A 20,769-nucleotide genomic window follows, 5' to 3' on the forward strand; every position below is an offset into this window, starting at 1 on the left:
TCCAAAAAAAAAATAAATCAGGCCCTACATGCAGGTCTTGATGTCTTGATGTAACTGGTCTTCCGATAAGGAGAAGTGAGCAGAGGAATGGCATGACACAGCAGTCCTCCAGCTGGTTGCGGGTACTCTGGACCAAGGATGGTCCGGCAGCCACCCTGGCACAGGCAGCAGGGCAGCGTGTGTCCCTGTTCCTACTATCCTTGCGAGGAACTCCTGGCTGCTGCAGCCCACGGTGCAGGGTTGCACCCCGGCTTTCACCTCTCATCCGTTTGTCCTTCTAAACAGAAGAGGACGTTTTCACTGATCAAACCCCAGAAAACAGACCATGTCATCACCTGCACGAGCGCATCGCTGAGATCAAATAGGGGTTTTGGAGCAAGGGAGCGGGGCAGGTGAGGGGTCTCCAGGCATGGAGCCGGAACTGCTCAGGAAGGGAGGGACATCAACATTTTACACATTTCTTCACCAGTTGGGCAGAGCTCTTCTGCTCTTCTTCTGGTTGTGTTGCTAGGAGAGGAGTGCTCTGCCCTCTTCATGGATATGAATAGCTCGCTCTTGTTTATTCAGCTCAGCTCCGCCTGCTGGTTACAACCACAACCGGCACCATCTCATTGCGTGACACCACCATAAAACAATGCAGCTGCAAGAGGAACAGTCGCCCCTCGGGCTGAGAGGACTTCAGAATACCTCTCCACTGCACCGCTCCAGAGCCATCCTTCTCCTCCTCTCACCACACTCCACAGTGCATCCTCTGCCTCTAGCAGAAAGGTCTAAAACCAGACAAACAGCACCCTGTCACCCCCAGAAAGCAACACTGAGAGGCAGAACCTGCAAATCAGGGCATGAGCTCAGAAATCTGGTTTGAAAATACATGCACTATCACTTCAGGGTCCTTTTCTGCTATTCCAGTGTCGGAGCCTTTCATGAGCTAGAAAAGTTACTTTTCCTTTTACAGTGAAGGCTGAGATTCTTGCATAAGCCCATGAATCCAAGATCAGGGACTACAAGAAAAGTAACAGATGGCTTGAATATTTGCAATAATGGGATTCCCAAGATTTTCTTAAGAATATTTTGTCTGAGGACCGGGAATGAAGCATCTACAGCAACGGAATTAGATGGGCTGTACTGACAATGGGAAAAACTAATGGGGCTGAGCAAAAGACTCTCTAAAGTGCTGCAAAATGTGACCAAGCACAGCATTTCAGAACATCTACTCCAAGGGACAGAGGGACTGTCAGCAATCACAATCAGCCTACACATTATGAGACAGGATGCATGTGTACGGGTAACCACAGAGAGCCATGCAAGTTCAGAGTAGCAGAGTACACACAAAACTCCCAGTTTTCAGAACAGCCTGGGCACTCAACTGAGAGGAATAAGTACTAGGCAAGGCAGAGCAGCATAGATCAGAACAGATATGGACGGGTGCTGCACAGGTACAGATGAACCACACCTTCTTTTTCAGCGACGTGAGCTTTCACGTGTGCGTATTTCCCTGGACATCTCGTCTTTCTCCACCTGGGAATTTTGCTGGGATGAAATCTCAGTGCTGCATACGTTCATCCAGAATTTCTGCATGCCCATCAGGTAGCATGGAATTTTAGATAGCCGGGCTGCTGAACATCCAGAAATTCAGGATAGGTCAACTGCACACTGGGGAGGTGAACTGTATAGCATGCATGCACTATGTCTAACAAATCCAAAAATTGTCAGACCTGCTGTGCATATGCTCTGCAGATGATCTGCATATGTACAGTATGCCCAGTGCACTCTAAAAGTATCTGGTCTACCCTGCATGTGCAGAACATCTATATGGTGCAGGTGTATGTGTTCCTGCTCGGGAAATTTGTAGAGGAGGGAACAGCTGAATGCTTCAGTGCAGTAGACAAGGAAACTTAGGGAACAGCTGAATGCTTCAGTGCAGTAGACAAGGAAACTTAGGTATATCCATATGTATGGAGGCTAGACTATCCTACTGCATGCTACTTGTTTTACAGCAGCCACCTAAACAATGTAACTGGGGTTGGGATCCTATTGTACAAGATATTGTACATGCATATAGTGAAAAGTATTCACTCGCTCCCCCCCCCCAAATTTCCCACCATATAATCTAAATTAATTGAAGTGCAAGAAAGGGGCACTGTAATTCCTACTTGACAGACGATGAGCCAAATAAAAGGAAGCTCTTGGTCTCTTAAAGCAGGACATGGGTTAATTTTAGACACCTGAGTGCAAATTATTATCCTGCAAACTCTTGTTCAGCTCATGCCTGATGCTGGGGATGCCCAGACCCCTCAGGCCCACCAGATTTGACAGTGAGGCCTTCTGGCTTCAGCAGCTCTGCTCTGCACCTATCTGGGCAAGCCTCCCACTTGACAAGGCTAAGCATAACAGCCAGCAGCAGCAGCAGGAGGAGCTGGACAGGAAACGCCTCTTTGCCTAAAGGAGTACATCTCCACCTTGGGCTCTGTGCAAGCCCCCAGAGAGGATGATGCTTCTTTTTAAGGTGCAGTGTTCAAAGGGGTTAAAACACTTATGGAGGATATGGAAGACCCAGCCTTCACTGCCTCCTCTGCCCCAGGGCTTTCCTGTCTGCATCTCCCATGGATGTGCTCCAGCTCCGGAGCTGTTGGCTGTTTTGGAGAGAGAGGGCATGCTCACCTCTTCTGCCAAAGGCATTATGATTTTCTTAAAAGAGCTGTGGCTTCCCTGGGCATACACACACACCGGAGAGGAAGCATCTGCAGGAATTGCCAGCCTGGGGTTTCAGCAGAGAGGAGTGGGAAGCCCACACTCCAGTCCACTCTCAAACGAGCGCTTCTGACTTTTACCTCATGTCTCTTTAAAATAAAATTCATAAACAGGCACTGGGCAAAGGGACCCATGTTTTCCTTCATACATGGAGTGCCATGAGATCAATGAGATTAAACATGTGCTTACATGCTGTCCTGAATTGGGGCCATGAGGAGAGCAATGGGAAAGTAAACAGAAGAGAAACGTTATGGAAATGAAGGAAGAGGGGAAAATCCATCTTGCCAAGAGCAGCAGCTCTCATCAGTTGCAAGAAAATATGGCCTCACCCAGAGCTGATTAGGCATTAGGAAGTCCAAGGACTGGAAAAGAAAACTGAGTCATCTTCATCAAGCTTCAGATATGGCCTGACAGAGTGAGACTTGGAGCAGTGAAGAAAGTCTATCTATTGGGTGCAGCCATTTCCAGAGAAGGTAAGTTTAGCCCTGGATTATTTTTCCCCATTCGCAGAATGGGGGTACTTGAAATGATCAGTGACAATATAGAGAGGCTTTTGTTCTCCCATAAGAGATTCAGAAATCTTGAGCTGGATGTTAGGCTCGGGAGATGTCAGAGCCTTGCTGCAGACCCTGTGTACCAGTAGGCACAGCTGCTGCCTTACGTCCCATTGTGGAGACTGTGGGAGTTGAAGCTAGACGTGAGGACTACTCTGCATACAATCTGGCTTTGCTTTCGACAGGTTGAGTGTAGCAGTCACCCTCTTCTGAGGATCTGCAGTGCCAGTTCCCAGCACTCACCAAGGTGAGAGTCCTCTTGAGGAGAGCTCTTGGGCAGCTTGCTCCAGCAGGTTGACTGACACCTTTGCCCAAGGCTTTGGTGAGAGCACGCTCTACCTACTCCCAAGTGCCTGACCGCAAACGGTTTGATTTGGTTTTCCTGCCTATCAAATTCTAGCCTGTGCGTTCTTCCACCTTTTCGTACTCTTCATGTTGCCTTTAGTCCTTTCACGCAGATCTCTCGCTGCTCTTCCAGCTGGGAAATTTGTCAGAGCATCTCTGATTTTTCAGCCTTCTCTCCTGGCTTTGCTCTTCCCCTTCTCCTTTCTCCCCAGTCACTCTTGGTTGCAGTCTTCCTTCCCTGCTTGACCTCTATTTCTCTTTCCTGGGAAGCACCTCATTTGCATCTGTCCTAGTATCCAAGCTGCAAATTAGACCCGGTTAAAATTTCTCACAGCAAAACCCTGAATTGTATAAAACTTTATGAGTTTTGGAGGGATTGTAGAAGCTCTGGTTTTGGGAAGTGGCTTTTCTGTTGAGCACTTGAGTTCAAAACTGTGCATTCTCCCTTCTGCTACCCAAGGTTCAGAAGATGACCTTGGGTAGGTCATTTCATCTGCTTGCATCTATTTTACCACTTGTTAAATTTAGATAAAAATACTTCCCTGGGTTAGTAAAATGTCTCTGAGATCACTGGATAAAAAAAGCTATCCAAGTGGTGATTATTATGCTAATTATTTTTATTAAATGAAACCAGGTGCAACACTCTTCTGGGCTCTGTAGACCTTTTCCACTGAGAGTCACAGGAAAAAACTTTTGTTGTCCCTGGACAGGGATGTGTTTTTTGAGATTTGAGTTTTGTGGTTTCGTTACGAAACGTATGACAGCCCGTCACGTGGTTTGCTTTCTGGGCTGACTGAACCCTGCTGAACCCATATGCCAGGCAACGCCGAGTTTAATGATTCACGCCGACTATGTTTTGGTTTAGCTTTTGCTGGACAGAGAGCATAAAAACCTCTTAGCTGAAGCCCCTGAAAACATTTTGCCCAAATCTCATTGAGCCCGGACCCAACATGGCCCCACTGCCGGGCGAGACCCTTTCTGGGTGTCTGGGGTTGTCAGAGCCAGCCGTGCTGGGAGACAGCCAGACCTTTCCACTGGAGAACTACGCTCACTCGCTCCCTGTGTCAGGAGCCGCTAACATTTTCGGGAGCCCGCGAGGTCTTGGTTTTGGCACTCCCTCTCCTCGCCCTTTGCCCCTGCCCCCTGCCACCCCGTTGCGGCCCAGTGGGCTGGCGGCTGCGGGATGAAGCTGACCCCCGAGGCCCCCGGCGCTGGGTCCCCACCATTCCACGTGCGCTGTTATCTGCGCGACCTTGGGGGAACGGGCCAAATCCTCCGCCGGCTCCTCCGCTGCAGCTGCCGCCCCTGGAGGAGCCGGAGCGCTGGAAGCCGCAGCCGGTGGAGGGAGGCGGTGGGCCCGCGCCGTTCCCTTCGCGGGTTTCCCGCTGCCGTTCCGGCTGGAGCCCGCCGGAGCGGCGGGGGGAGGCTGGGGACGCCCCCCCCGCCACACGCTGGCGGCTCGGCGCCGGCCATTTTCCCGGGGCGGCGGCGGGCGGCCTCCCCCTGCCCCCGCGCCCCGGCGGGGGAGGGTGGGTGCGGGCGCGGGGAGCGGCGGCCAGGGCCCGGCCCGCCCGCCTGTCACCGGAGTTGGGAGTTCGCATGGAGGAGGCCGGAGGAGGAGGAGGAGGAGGAGGAGAGAGGAGGGAGGAGGAGGGAGGGGGACGTCTTGTTTGTGGCTTGTCAGCAGCCGCTGGAGACAAGCCTCCATGTGTGAAAGCCGCTTGGCATGAATGCCTGGGCCGTACCAAGCGCCGCGGCGCCCGCGGGGGGAGGCCGCCCCGCCGCCCCGCCGCCCCGCGCAGACAATAGGCCCCGCAAGGGTTCCCCCTAAGTTGCCTTGATGCTGCCCTAGCGCCCGGCCAGCGCAGGCCGCGCCGCCGGCAGGGTCCCGCTCCCCGCCGCCGCCCCCCGACATGCCGCTCCGCGCCTTCGCCGCCTGAGGCAGGTAAGCGCCGGCCCCGCCGCCCGCCCCGGCTCGGCTCGGCTCGGCCCGGCCCCGCCGCCGGGCAGCCTGCGCGCCGCGCTGCCGGCGGGGGGCCGATGGCTGGCGCCGCCGCCCCCGGGGCCGCCTCCCCGCCGCCGGCTCCCCCGGCGCGGCCCGGGGGGGCGGCGTGTGCGCGCCGGTATGTGTGTGCGAGCGGGCGGGCGGCTGCGTGTGCCGCAGTCAGCCCCGGCACGCTGCCCGGCTCCCCCCCGCCCCCCCCCCGGCCCGGCGGGGGGGCGGAAAGTTTTGCAGCGGTCGGTCGACGGCCGTCCCCGCCGCGCCGTGCCTCGGTTTCCCCTCCGCGGCGGCGGCGCGCAGGGAGGGACGGCGGTGGCGGGGGGGGGGGTTCCCGGGACCGGCGCGGGGGGGGGCGAGAGAGCCGGGGCCGAGCGCGGGAGGGACAAAAAGCGCCTCCACCTGTTGGCTCCTGTCCCGGCGGCTTTTGGGGGGGCGGCGGGCCGAGGACGGGGCGGCGGGGGCTTGGGGGGGGGCGCCCGCCGCCCGCTGCCTTGCGTTGGGGTGAAGCCCCGCGGGGGCGGCCCCGGGGAGGGTGGGAAAGTCCTTTTGTCGCTCCTCCATCCCTCTGCCTCCGGAGCAGGGCAGACCCGGGAAGTCTGCCGCGCGGGTGGGAGATGTTTTTTCCGTCCTGGATGTTGGGAGATGAAATCAGATGTATTTACCGTTGCCGTTTATCAGCAAATAAATACCCAGCTCGGCGCGAGAGCGGCAGCGTGAAGCCTGCTTGCTTGCTTGCTGGAGGTTTTGTGGCTGTTAACCTACTGTCGGTGAGGTGAGAATGTGCAAGAGCAAAAAAAAAAAAAACCCCAAAAACAAGCAAACAAAAAAAAAACCGGCAGAGGGGATAGAAACCCTGATCCTCACGCCTGGCCTCATTACAGCATCGGCGCTGGGTTTGGTTAAAATTGAGAGGGTTATGTTTTCCTTTTGGCATGAGGCTCAGAAAGCCTCCCAGTACGCGAGGTGCATCCTCACGAGGTCTTTTAAGTTTGTCATCTGCCATCATTCAAGTTTCATTGATTCTAGTTTTTTTGTTAAAAAATAACCTACAAGAGAATCCGAGCTGCACAAACGTTCGTCATCCTAATGTCCTGACACAACCTATGAGAGGCTGGAGCCGAAAGAGGGGGAGAGAGTGAGGATATGTGCTTTCCCAGTCAGGGCTGGGAGGAGAGCATCGTGTGTTGAAGAATATGAGCAGGAATGGGAGATGGGGGAGGGAGGGAGTCTAAATTGTCCTGAGACCCTATTCAATCCAGCAAGGAAGATGGAGGATCCTGCTGCTGTGAAAAAAATGTATGGCAGAAATCTCAGCCAGCTTCCCTCTGACTTGTTACCTCCCTTCAAAAAAATAAATAAGCAGAAAAAGAATCAAAGCAAAACCCCATGATTTGCTGTAACATTTTCCATGATACCTTTATCCCACACGCTTTAGACTCAGAGAGTCCAGTGATGGAGGTATGTGAGAAGCAGGGAGAAAGACGGAGGTTTATCATCACAGGAGGGGGAGAAGTATCAGATCATGTTTGAAAGGAGACTTGTCAGGCAGTGAGGTAGGGAGAAAAAAATGCCTGTTCCAGGCAGCTGGACCTGGGGAGGAGGCGGTGGCTCTGGCACCTACGGTTCTGATGCTGGGTGGAAAACCTGTGGAGAGAGAATGTAGACAGATGGGGGAGCGGGGAGGAAGGATGTCCAAGGAAGAAAGACCTGGACCGTCTCCTTGGAGGGCTTTAAAAAGAGGGGGAATTTTGAACCGAATCAGGACATGAACAAAGATGGAGCGTACCCAAGCTGCATGTGATGTATCAGGACTTTTTGGCACCAAAGGAAACAGGGGTTGAGTTTTCTGACTCAGCAGGGTTCAGGGCAGTTGGTAGGGGGAAGAGATCTTTGTAGCCAGCTCAAGGGGTGATAGCGACTTGGGAAAGGATTGCAGCTGTGGGGATGGGGAGGGAGCGTTTGGTTTGCCTTTTCCATAGGTGGCTTCTCTGGTAGGGGGACCTTCTGTTAAAATGTCTTTGTAGATTTCTGTTAATTATGTTGGCATCTGGCAACAGCACGGACAAAATATCCGTCCCTTGTGGAAATACGTGTGGGGATGGAATAAAGCTTTATCATGAACGCTCCTGTGCACCCAGCTCCTCCACATGCATGGAAACAGCAAGTTCGTGCAAACACACCAGCTTGTGTAGCACATTCTTCCTCCTGAGGGGCAACGTGCACATCTTGTAAGCATGGTTCTTGCATCGACACGGCCCAATTCTTGTGTTTTCCTCAGTTTACATAATAGCTTATTCTATCAGCCTGGTAGTGGTAGTATCTGACAGCCAACTTTGCAATAGCATGAATTACGATGTGAGGCGGCTAAGGCTTAAAACCAGTATGTGCCATATTTTAGCTTTTCTGTTCACGGCAGCGTTCCTGTGATGGAGCAGGCACATACCACAGACGTTGCATGCACAAGCGACGCCATAAAAATGTTATGCACATACACATGCAGAGGACTGATCTCGGGTCAAACATACTCAAAGTTGCTCTCTTTGGAAGGAAGCTGAAGCAGCGCCTGCTTGTTGCAGACAGAGCTCACACACTGCTCCTGCACATGCAGATCACACGCATGCACGCTCCACCTTTCTGGGATCACCTGTTTGAATTCCACCTGGGCTGGCAGCACAGGGAAGTTTTGCACCCCCCTGGATGGGGATTTGATGTCCTTTCTGTTCCAGTTTGGCGCTGGATGGGCTTGAGCCGCAAAAGCTTAACAACAGGGAACACTAATGAGCCCCTGCTTGGCATGCTGAGAAGAAAGGCCAAGAGCTGAGCAGGCATAAAAACAGTGGCGTGGAGCCCCCTGGCCAGAGCCTGAGTCTCGGCATGAAGGCTGGGGAGGGAGCGGAGTCTCTGGAGTCAGGAACAAGACGGCAGCGCTGCAGCAAAGGCGCGAGAGGAGACCATGTTGGGGGGAGGAGAGCAGGCTGCTGTTTCCACATCATCTGAAAACTCAACCTGCTGTCAGGACAGAAGGAAGGCTTGTGCATATTTTATGTCACTTTTCTCCTTCTAGGACAAGCTGCTGATCTGATCAGCTGTGCGCTTTAAAATCCTCGACGCGCCGATCAGCAAGTATGACTTGAGGCCAATAACCAGCCTTGGCCTCTTGCCTCTGCTCCTTTGTGGACAGTCGGTTGCATCCCATGCAGCCCTTCCCCGGAGAGCGCGTGCACAGTTAAACCCTGCACACCGCTCCTCAACTACGGCATGGGATGTGACTAGCTGCATGGAGACGGGGACAGAAAATGGCAACGTGTCAGGGCCGGGGGCGGGGGAGAGGCGGGGAGGGGAGTTGGCCATTTCTTATGCTGTTTGCTGATGTCTAGAAGGAGACTAAACGGGTAAATCAGTTTTCCTTTGAACTGGTTGTGCGTTGCTCCAGTCAGCTGCTCTTGTCTCCGAGATCTTCAGCAGTGGCTCAGGAGTCGGTGGGGCTGCCAGTAAATAAAATGTATTTTACTCTGTCAGCCTGGATTTTGTGGGTATCAGGCAAGAGAATTTCTCCTCAGCAGTTATTCGGTGTTGCCCCTGCATGGCAGAGCCACTTGAGCCACCGACATTGCTCCTGCCTATTGGAGATGAACGTACCACCGATGCTTCCTGCCCTACACCTAAGGGGTGCAGTCGTCTCGTGCGTCATAGTTTTGGTCACAGTCTTGCACATACAAACACATTATTCCCGTGTCCTATAAGCAAACTCTAAACACCATTTTGGGACACGTGGGGAAGTTGATATTCTTGCTGTGTGATGTGGAGTTACGCACCTAAAGGAGTTAATGTTGCCCTTGCTTTATCCTTCATCTGGCACGTTTGAGAAATGGTGGTCTCGGACATGGAGGTCTTGAACACAGAGGTCTCAGACACAGAGGTCTCACAGAACTTGAGATCCTGACACTGATTTGATGGGCAGCCTTAGAGAAATTGCATTAAAGCTTGGATTGCTTTTCCTTTTGAAATCTGTAAAATGGGGGTAATGCTTGCCCACCTCCCAGAGAAGAAGCAGCACACCGAATTGCTTGCTTATGGCTGTGAAGTGCTGCGTGCTCCTGTGCAGACACTACGGTGGGCTCGCACACCATCGCACGAACAAAGCGTGCGGTTTTGCACCGAGCGTGACTCATGCCATGATAAATTTTGCTAGAAGTATGCACACACTCGGTGCTCGGTTGGACAGTGAATTCTGTTTTGTCCTTCCAGCAGAAAACAGCGCAACTTGCCAGTGACATGGACTGTACATGAATTCCCATAACAACAATATTATAAACATATGGTAAACCTGGTATAACAACTGCTGTCCGTGCCTCCACACAAAACAAGGAGCTGATTAACAAAAACTCAAGGCTGTCTGAGGCTGTATCTCCCCAGACTGTGATCTCATCAGCTTTCCCAAGCTAACCGCAACCTGGTCACTGCTCGGATTGTAAACTTGGGCTGAGGGGGGGAGAGCAGTTTGCAGGAATAGCTATTTGTGATTCAGTCTGCTTCCCTCTGACTCAGTACTGAACCATCCCTTGGTAGGGTATTTGGGGATAGTTCGCTTAGGACGTCGCGCATCAGTTTAGTTCTTGGAGGAAATTCTGCAGTACCCGAGCTTGCTTACAACTGAGTTTTGTCTCGGCATCTTTTGTAAAAACCAAGCCCTAAAACCTACTTCTGACTATTAAAGACGCCATGGTAATTTTTGCCAAAAGAAGGGGGGAGGTGGGGGGCGGGGGGTGGTCTTAGCCCTGGGCACTTTGCCAGGCTCGAGCTCAGGAAATTGCAGTCTATCTAGGTAAAACTCCCCTATAGTTTAAATGAAAAAAAGTATTCATCTCTTACTGTCTTAAAGGGTTAGCGCTGTATTTCTCTGGAGTCTTAAACAGACAGTACATTCTGGCTGGAGAGGTGGTTACAGTTGCTTGCTGGGAGAAGAATTTTTTATGCAAAAACTGGGGCCTTTTTTGCATTTTTGGGACACTTCTAATTACAAAATGCTGTGTACGTGTTAGGTTATTGCAAGGCTCGAATGAATATGTGGATCAACATACAAATACAAGTGCAAGGAAATATGCTGGTGTGGTGTTTGCACAGGGGGGCAGGCAGCTAGCAAATACATGTTTTTTCTGTAGCAGAAAAATAAGGACCAGTTTTTCAGTTGTGTGCATGTGCATCTGGGGGCTGGATTTTGTATGTTTAGCAGCAATCGCTTTTGTAAGCTGCTGCTAAGGCACGTAACTGGCCATGTGCAATTGCAGTAATGGAATGTGAAAATGCAACTACACACAGACCTGTAATCTTGCATGCAAAATACTGCTGGTCTGGTTCTCCAGGTACAAAAAAATGGTCTGAGATGGTACTTGCCTTTTCATTTAACTGCATTCACCTGCATTTTTCAGGTGGCAGCTGTGTGTATGGAGTGCTGAATGATTATCCTTGCTATTTTTACTCCAAGAAGGAGGAAATTAAATCGTTACTAGTGATCGGGGTAGTACATGTGTCATGGTAAGCACAGGATGAAGTTGGGTGGAGGATTGCAATGATAATTTCATAACTCTTTGAAATCCTGGGGAAATGCATGGGCAAAGAAGGAGAGCAAAGAGGTGAGCTTCTGTTCCCACTACAGACAAGGAGTATTGAACCACCGGGTTGGCCAGTGGTGTCAGGATCTGACCTCGCCTTCTGCCAAATCTGGTACTTTCAGGGCCCCCCAAAACAGAATGTGCATTCGGGCACAGGTGGAGGCAGGGCTGAATATCGACCCCGGTGAGGGACTTTGGATATTCCAGCCCAGGGCAGTGCTGACTTCCTGAAGTGTGGAACAGCTTTCCTCCTTTTCACTCAGTGGGTGCGTCTCAGCTCTGCTCTGGAGAGGCAGGGGCGGCCAGGGGGGCCGGGGGAATAGCTCACTTTCTCCGCCACTTCACTCTCCTGCTTCTCTGGTGACAAGCGATAACAAAGGGCTGCTCGGCATTAGGTGATATGGATCTCTCTCAGCCCACTAAACCTGAGTCCCACAGGCTTCTCACTAGCCCTCGGGGCTTGGGTGTCACTGTCTGTTCGCTGCCTGGGGTGGCCTGGGACAGTCTCCCTGGAGACGGAAGGCTGAGCCTTCTCCACCAGGTCTGGAAGCACAGATTTCTTCCTACTGAAAACCGTGATTATATTTTAGGGTTATTTCTTGCCATCCTGGGTCCTTGACTGTAGTCACTTCCATTTTGCATGCTGCTCTTTGTAATTGAATCTATTGATGTATATTTAATCCACTTGGCACCACAGTTCGTAACTAGGCACTGCTTCCCAGCCTTCTGTCACTTGTTTTCACAATTACCATCTTTAAGTTAGGGTGGATGCCTGCCGCTCAGCTTTTCGCCCAATTGCTATACTGTCTTGGAGGACCTGTGCTTGACAGTCAGGTCCACAGTCAGCACAGCTCCCATCCTTTGATCTGGACATCAGCCAGGTGTGCAGGACTTGGGTAATGGAAGCTAAGCCTGTTGGGTTTAATTCTCCTCTCTGCCACTGATTTGCTGTGTGTGATCACGAGCAAGTCCTTTAACCCCAGACGGCCTCAGCTGACTTATCTACTCCAGAAAGGTGTTGTAATGCTTAATTATTGCCAGCTCTTCAGAAACCCCTAGGGGAAAAAAAAAAGCATTTTATTCAGAAATGTCTCTGACCTCCCTGGCCTTTCTAAGCTGTCTTGGTGGTGCTAGGAGATATTCTCTTTCCTCCCTTAATAATGTTTCTTCAATATTTCATCTGTACGTTCACCCACTCTCTCAGCTGCATGTAAAAATGCCAAGCTGTCTGAAGTCATGGGAATATTTTTATAAACTTGACAGCCACGACAAACATTCCTCCTCGGCAATAAACAAACAAGGTACACAACCTGCCATTAACATCAGTTTATAGCAGAGAGACCTTCGTCACTCATTGATGAGGGAATCCTAGACAATTACTGCACTAGCAAGCCATAAAATAGTGTTGTCTGAGGTTAGGAAAACACCGGATCCTTTGGGTTCCTGTGTGCAGTGAGTAACTGGGAAGCTCTGTTTGCCCATGTGTGTATGGGAGTGCAGGCAGGCACCAGGTATTTCGTTTATTCAGGACTCTTACAAACTATATTTGGCTTGGGTGTATGTGGCGTTGGGGGCTTGGTGTTTGTTTGTATGCACAAAAAAGCCTGTTTTCCACAGTGGCAGTTGAAACATAAAGGTGGTGGTACAAATTAAACTGGATAAATAGTAGACACCAAAAAAAAACCAAAAACCAACTGCAAAAGAAAGGTGTTAGTGAGTGTTGCAGGAGCAGATCCCCCATTGCACAGCCTCCCGCGCAACCCTCTTTGGTCTCCCTTGCAGCTGGCTGTAAGCTGGTAGGGTTGGCAGGTACCTGAACCTGAAACACATCATCTTCTCCCTGCAAGTAATTATTCCTGTAAGCACTCAGACACTGCTTGTTTTGGTGCATTCTTGGTTTAATTACTCTGTGTATGTCTAAATCCATATCTTCAGAGACCTTTGTGCTGGTGAAAAAGAGCAGATGCTGTTCTTTTTCCTGTGTTACTTTGGGTTATGTCTTGATCTTCTAGCAGGCCCTCTTCCTACCATCTTTGGGTAGTGGGCTCTCTCTGGTGTGCTCAGGAAAAGAAAGTCAAGACTTCTTCAACTGTATCTTTGATGGAAGACTCTTAAGTAGGCAGCTAAGCTCCTTTCTACCATCTCACTCATTCACTGCCTCTCTCAGTCTCAGTGCCTTGGTCCCTCCCTTCTTAAAATGAGGATGACAACTCTTCACTCTGCTTCCACAAAACCTTTGAAAGCTAAGAAGGTGCAGGGTTTTTGTCTTCCTTCTTCAGGACACCATAAATCCATCTCCACTCCTCTCCCTTCCTCCCTTTCCCTTTCATTTTAAGAGTTCTTATTATATTCTGTCCCTCTAGGTCTCCTCTACTTCCACCGCTCTTGCAATCTGTCTCTCTCTGCTGTTTCCACATCCCCTTCTATTTGTAGCTCCCTTCCTTCTGTTCATGTCATTTTCTTCTCTCACCCTGTATCTTCTACCCTCCCCCACTATTCGTGCGCCGCACACTCTTCCTATCGCCTCTCTCTAGTTTATCCCCCGTATTTCTCCCTTACGTGTCTCTCTGATGTGGACCTTTTTGTTGTCCATGGCTGCGTGTCTCTGCAGCCCAGCTGAATGGGAGGTGCCGGCAGGGCTGGCTGGCCAGGGCCTGACTGAGAAGGATAAGGTGTGGGATCAGCTGGACAGTCCCTTGCTGTGGCCATGGCCTGCTGCGGGCCAGGCAGGCAGGAGCTTGCCCTCTGACAGAACAAGGTGAGGCTCCCTCTGCTTCTGTGCTGCCGGCTTGGTATGGGACTACCTCGGGTCTTGTTCTGAGCTGCGGCACAGTTGTCACTTCAATGTCCGAGTACTTTATTTCTGCCTGAGAGCCTTATGGAGTTTGTCTCAAATTTTGTCTCCTGGCATCACACCTTGCCTCCCTGGACACGACCTCATGACTTGTTTTGGTTCTGGCCTGTTATCCTACTCCCATTCCCCCAGCTTCCCCCCTGGCTCTAGACACACTGCCCTGAAAACGTGGACTGTGTTCTTCTTGGCTGCTTGGAGACATCTGTGGTTGTCAAGAGGAGGGTGACTGTTCTTTTGTGTCACTCCACCTGAGTTCAGGGTCCCATGCTCTGCCAGGGAAAGCCGTGATGGAAGAGGGAGAGGACTAGCACCAAACATCTGGGGAAACCTCTGCAACTTGTTGGAGAGTTGTATTCAGCCAGCAAGCCGGTGCCCAGCAGGTCAGGACAGCTGTGCTCTGTTCCTGGGAGACCCGTGCTTGGCAGGGGACGAGAATTGCTCTTTGGATGGGACAGGAGCAGCAGGGTCACTGCATTAAGGAGAACCCCTCTCCCATCTGCCTGAGAGAGCCATCTGATCCCACGCAGAGGTTATCCCACTATCTGATGTGGGATAGAGTTGCCTCCAAGTCAGCCTGAGTGGATGCAGCCTATTTAACCACCTCCCTGCAGAGACAGCATTTTGGCTGCAGGGATCCTGGCCAGCCACTAGAGAAAGGTGGTGCCTTTTGGGTATCACTTCATGGACTCTGTTTTGCCTCCCACAGTGGGCACATGTGGTGTGGAGAAGTCCTCTCCCTCAGGCAGGGAGAGTTGGCTGCTGGTAGGCTGATGGGAGAGCTGGCCAAATCAGGGCTCATCAGGTGTTCCTGACAGCAAAGCACAAAGAGGTCACGCAGATGGCTGTGCATTGAAGTTCATCCAGTGTCCTGCAGGACAGGGCATAGTGACTTTCTGGCCTCCAGTGGAGTTCAGCTCCATTTCTGAGTAGCACCACATCTGCCCCTGCCAGGTGTGACTCAGTCTCAGGCTCCTAAGTCACGAGCCTCAGCTCTTGTAATCAGACGGTTCCTGATTTCTCCCCTCTGTCTCTGCAACAGATCGACCCTTCCTTAGCATGCCGAGATGGTATCCCTCATGGTCCATGCAGGGTGCCATACACCTTTTCCCATATTTCCCACAGTTTCTCTCCTTTTCATACTTGCTTCACCTGTTTTACCTGCTCTTTCCCTCCCGCTCTGCCCCTGGGCTAGGTCTCTCACCAGACTCTTTCCTGAATCGTGTTCCTCTGCCTTGTTTGCCTTCCCATCTGGCTTCCTCGTCTCTCTGGCCATGCCATGAGCTGTCAGCAGCTAGGGGAGAAGGACCATTGTAAGAGCAGGGCAGAAACAGGAGGGTCTGGAGAGCAGAGGGGGAAGGCAGGGTATTACTAGATCAGGGTCCATTGTTTGCTGCTGTCTTTGGCCTCTCCCAGGTACATGCTATTAGCAACATGGCAGAAGTCCCCTTCCCTGGGAAGAGTGATTTTTCCATTGCTTCTGCTTCACTATTAGCAAGCTCCTGAAAGGTTAATGAAGTCATTCACTGCAAAAGGAAAAAGCACATCTTCCTGTGTTTTGCATAAATTAATCTCAGAGGTTATAGACCAGCCTGTGTACAGGGCACAGGACATGCAGCTATGTCCTTGGGTCTTGTCACCCAAAATGCCACTCTGGGAGTATCATGTAGGTGACACTGTCTACTCCAGTCCTCAAGATCAGCTTTGCTTAAAACTTGAGTAAAAGGCTGTGGCCTCCCCACCATCTTTATTCATGTTTCTTGTGTCTAATGGGGACTGGGGAGGAGGTACCCAGGAATGCCCACAAGCCTCCCCTTCCTCCTGTTGTGGTGGATCCTCGTTTCCCACAGATCCTCTTTAGAACATGCCCTGTATCAGGTTTCATTCTCACTGGATTTTTTCTGCCTGAGAAGTATGGAAAAAATCATACAATTGGTTTTGAATCACATGAGTGGCAGCAGGCACCAACCCCAGAAGATAAGTGTTCTGACCTTTACTGCACTGAGATAACTGAAAATAATAACAAATAAATACATCTTGTTTCTAAACCTTAGGCTTAGAGATGTGTCCCTGCCTTATGCAACAAGAGCCTGAGCCAGGGCTCTTGGGAGGGTTGAGGATAAGAACCTGGCAGCTGCCTGCAGTAAGCAGCAACCCCTTTGCTTTCCTTTTGAAAATGCAGCCTGTACCAGCCCAGATATTCAGGATGGGAGGGGACAGGGCCAGTGTCCCTGCTCTCCTGCCATCTTGCTGCTGGGACTCTGGATGTTTCCCAGTGGTTAGTGCTCCGGGAGAACAAGAGTTTGGTTGGTTTTGGCCCATGTCTGTTCCCTTGCCCTTTCTTCCTCTTCACATACAGGGTTGACCATGTAGGCCCACACAGGGCTGGCCACCAACTAGGCCTCTGCATGTAGGCAGACCCTGAATATGACTGTGGGATTTGCTCTGAAAAAAAAAGTATTAAAATCCCCAAATTTGTGTTTGAAAATAACTGAGGGAACCTGTCTGGAAGGAGGACATAGTGAACCGTGACTCACAGCAAGCTCCCCAGGTGTGGGGCTTAGGTCACTGACTTAAACATCCATCATCCCCTGGAGGTGCCCCTGGGGAGGTCCATCTGAGGCGGCCTGTCTTTGCAGGCCACTGGTGACAGTAAATATTTGTACACTGCATACTGAAGTGCTGATACGGGACTGAGAACCCATTGTGCAGTGTGCTCTCCAGACACCGGAAAGAGACAGTCCCTGTCCTGAAGGACTTATTGTAGTCCCAAATTAGAGCATTCATGGTGCTTTCTGTGGTGGTTGTGACTTGATGTTCCTCCACCAGGATGTTGCTTCCTTTCCCTCCTCTGTTACGTAGGGAGCTTGTTTGCTTGGTTTATGCCATCCAAACCACCATCGACTGAAGTGCCTGTATGCAGAGCTTGGGGAGGATGTTAGGAGGTTTCTGGCACTCTGTCAGTGTAAAGCATCTTATTTATTAGAGTCTAATGCCCAGCTGGGATGCACTTCTGATCTAAAGCTCCTGAATTCTTCCCTTTTAACGCTAAAGATGCCATTCAGAGAGGCCCCCTGGGCCCAATGTGTGCTTCTGCTGAACGCTGCCCTGATCATATATCTACCGCTGTCTTGCTCAGACTTTGGGTTCAGTGATTTTGTTTCCATGAGATCTCCTCCAACTCACCTCTTCCTTCAGGGGTTCCAGCAGATACCCAAATAAATACGATGCAGTGGGCTATGGGCTACTGTATTGCAGCATATGGAAGCATGTGCATTTTCAACATGCAACCTGATATGTGTGTGGATGCTTGCATTCGTGTATGCTGGAGTATTTGGGCTGGAGGGCGTAGCAGTGAAAGCCTTGGCAGCTGGGAAGAAAGGAATGACAGGCTTGCCAGGGGAGGGAGGAGAGAGTTTGGTAGCCGAGATGAGGACTGGGTAACAAGTGGAGGGGGAGATCAGATTTAGGATCCATGTTGTTCACTTAAGAAAATAGGAGAAGTAGTACATTGTTTATTGGGGATTGTGTTATTCCTGTGCATTATTTATTAATCTTCTGCTAATGGTACTGCATGGAGAAGTGGCATTTCTACAGAAGTTTCACAGACAGCTGGAGGATCAGTTCCAGGAGGTATTGTAACCAGGTCAGCTTGGTGTAGGGAATCCTGCTGGGCTCAGTTTTGACAGGCTTTGGAAAAGAGAAGATTGTTCAGGCGGCATTTGAAGGGGAAAAGGGAGGGTATCTGTGCCTCACCAGGGAACAGTGATCACTGTGAGGATAAAGGGGCAGGCTGGAAGGAGACCTGGAGACAATGGTGAATTCCTGGGGTCAGCATCTTCAGGATTCCAGCCCGAAGTACGAGAAAGCATAAGAAAATGAAGTATTTAGGAGGAAGCTTTAGGAGTAATAAAGGCAGCTGGTGAGAGAAAGCCAAAAGTAAAGAGAAAGCAGATTTTACTACATGCTGCGCCTTGAAGTGGATCCTGGAAGGCTTGAATTTGAGGCAGGAGTTGGAAGAAGGGATGTACAGAAAGAGATGGCCTGTGCAGTGAACGTGACTGAACCGTTCTTGACTTACCAGTACTTTACGATAGCAGAGACCCACCAGTTTGCAGCCTCGGCTGATGTGACAGGCTAAGCAGAGGTGTCAAGGTGCACGTTTGTGGTTCAGACAGGTGTGTGCCAGGATGGGTGCTCCCAGCCAGTTCTTGCGTACTAGTCCTTGCTTGCATTTTAGAGATGTCCAGTCACTTTGAGAGGTGGGACTGGTATTTTGGTAGGTGGCATTCTTCTTTCACTCAGCATGAAACCGAAATCAGGAAAGAGTGCAGAGGAAGTCACACTACTGGTGCAAACCATCTTTGGGTGAGAAGCAGCTGTTGAAATCCTGGCCAAGTCATAGTCTCCAAAATACCCAGACAAAAATGCAGTGCTTAGAGGTTTTGTTTTTAAGCTTTGTTTTACCCACCAGTTCAGCCATGTCAACATTATGTGGGAAACACCTTACCTACTGCCTGCCTGCAACTGTTTCCATAAGCCAGGTCTAAACGGTAGTTGCCTTGGCGTCTCTTATATCTGAGAATCTCAGTGCTGAGCTGGTGCAGAAATTCTGGGCTTAGAGGAGAGGTGGAGAAGCTGCAACATAAACCCAGCCTCATGGGCTGTCCTTTGTTTTTCCAACTGCAGTGGAAATCCAACTTTGTTAGAAACAGTCGGACTGTGTGAACACAGGGAGTCCTGTAGCACAGACAGGCTTTGCAAGGAACACCATTAGCTAGAGTCAGCCTCTTCCCTCAGCCAGCACATACAGCACAGTTGAGTCACCATTACTAAACAGTATTGGGATGCAATTTCTAATTATGCTCACAGCATTGGTGCAAATCATGCAACAAGTACATACGGCTATTGGTGTGTTTAAGAAATAATTTTTTAAGTTATTATCAGTGAACACCCTATAGCAAACCTCCTTAATCTGTGCAGCAACCGTGGTGGTATAGGTAGTGCTAAGTGCACTGAGAAGCTGTAGGTGTAGCTGTGTGAGAACGGCCTGTAGGTTTCAAATGAACCAGGCCGTGATGGGACACGGCTCTGTTAATCCACTGTCTATTAGAGCAGAAGGTGACTTGGACCAACCAACTGAAAGGCCTTCAGAGAGCATTTCTCTACCTTGGGAGAATCTGAGATCATCTGAGATCTGGGACTTGAGTTTTAACAGGGCTTATCCATTGGGGAGGGACAGTCCATTTCAAAAGCAAGGTGCTGATGAGTCCAGGAATGATAAAATCACCCTTGGATTTTTTTTGTGTGTGTGAACTCCTAGAAGTCATCTATGTTGGTATAAATGAGATCATTTGGGCTAATTAGTTCCGAGCTTAATTAGCAGTAATTATCCCAACATGGGAGTAATACCCGAGTAGGAAGTACTGAGTCCTCGATTAGATAGATCTCTAATTGGTGTTACAATATTGTAATTAAAGCACGCTTATACGCCTCTGCCTCTGCAAGTGATTTGTTTTATGTCTGATTAAACAGGGAGTCCGGCAACCTCAAGGAGGCCAGGACATCACCACTGATTGAAACAGTGTATTATTCTTTGTTATAGGAAAGAAATGATGAATCACATATACTAGGAAACACTGTGGGCCAAATTAATCCTTTGAGTAATTGCTACTGGAGTTAGGGAAATTACAACAGGGGTGAATTTGGCCTCAAGTGCATAAACTCTATCTGTATATCACACAGTTAAACAAATACTCATTTGAATGTGCAGTCTGGCAATTACACCATCAGACAAATGCAAGTAACTTAATCTGCATTTGCGATCACTGGATTGCACGGGTGAGTTTGTTTGGCTGCTGGGTGATCGTTATTAGATTGCACATTCTGCTCAAATTTTGCAGGAGGTGGTGCCGTGGGTCCTGGGATGCGCTGCACCCTGAAGCAGTCGGCAGAGTTTCAGATGGCTGCTGCTGGCTGCAGCATCCTCTCCCTGTCGGGGCGAAACCCGAAAGGTACCGCTAGGGTCACCAGGAGCACCGTGCAGGTGGAGGAGATGGACAGATAAAGAGTCCGCTTTTCTTCCAGCACTGTTACCTTTAATCTAGCTGGTCTGACCCTCCCTAGCAGAAGACGCTTCAGAAGAGCGGGTAAACAGACATTTTTCAAAGAAGTTTAAGAAAAAGAGAGCGAAACGGGAACTTTCTGAAATTAGTCAGCTTCAAAACATGAAAGCTTCTTATGTCTTTTTAAGAAACCACCTCCTTAGGAGTTGGCAAGTGCGCTGCTTTATTACTTATCTGTTCGCTACATGAGTGGGCGACTGTACTTCCTGATTTGGTTCTTCAATATAGAGAGATCATCAGCATAGGTCTGTAGAGGACAGTAACTCCTCGCCTACGGAAAGTAACAAATAGGAATAAGGATGCATGTATCTTCTGGCTGTCACAAAGGATTTCAGAGCACATTCAAGTCATATCCGAAGTAAAACATCAGCTTGTTTCCATTTTACAGCTGCATAAACTGAGGCACAAATCAGTTACTCCTCTTGATGTAGATCATGGAGGTGGTGTGTAAGGAACACCAGGAATGCGGTGCAGATCTCATCACCTTCTGCTTCACCCACAAAACCGTCTTTCTTTTCTAAGGGGAAGA

The 20,769-nt window shown here is 50.2% G+C and overlaps 1 protein-coding gene across 1 annotated transcript in view; it reads left to right on the top strand.

The window, feature by feature from the left end:
* Window positions 1–5,367: 5,367 nt before the first annotated feature.
* The window catches only part of LOC141958149 (uncharacterized), a 48,277-nt gene continuing 32,875 nt past the window's right edge, over window positions 5,368–20,769 (top strand). Inside the window, exon 1 of the mRNA XM_074900808.1 lies at window positions 5,368–5,595. The gene's annotated coding sequence lies outside the window, so the exon portion shown is untranslated. The remainder of the gene's footprint in view (window positions 5,596–20,769) is intronic.

Source organism: Athene noctua, chromosome 1 (genome assembly GCF_965140245.1).
Source record: "Athene noctua chromosome 1, bAthNoc1.hap1.1, whole genome shotgun sequence".
In the NCBI taxonomy this organism is placed as follows: domain Eukaryota; kingdom Metazoa; phylum Chordata; class Aves; order Strigiformes; family Strigidae; genus Athene; species Athene noctua.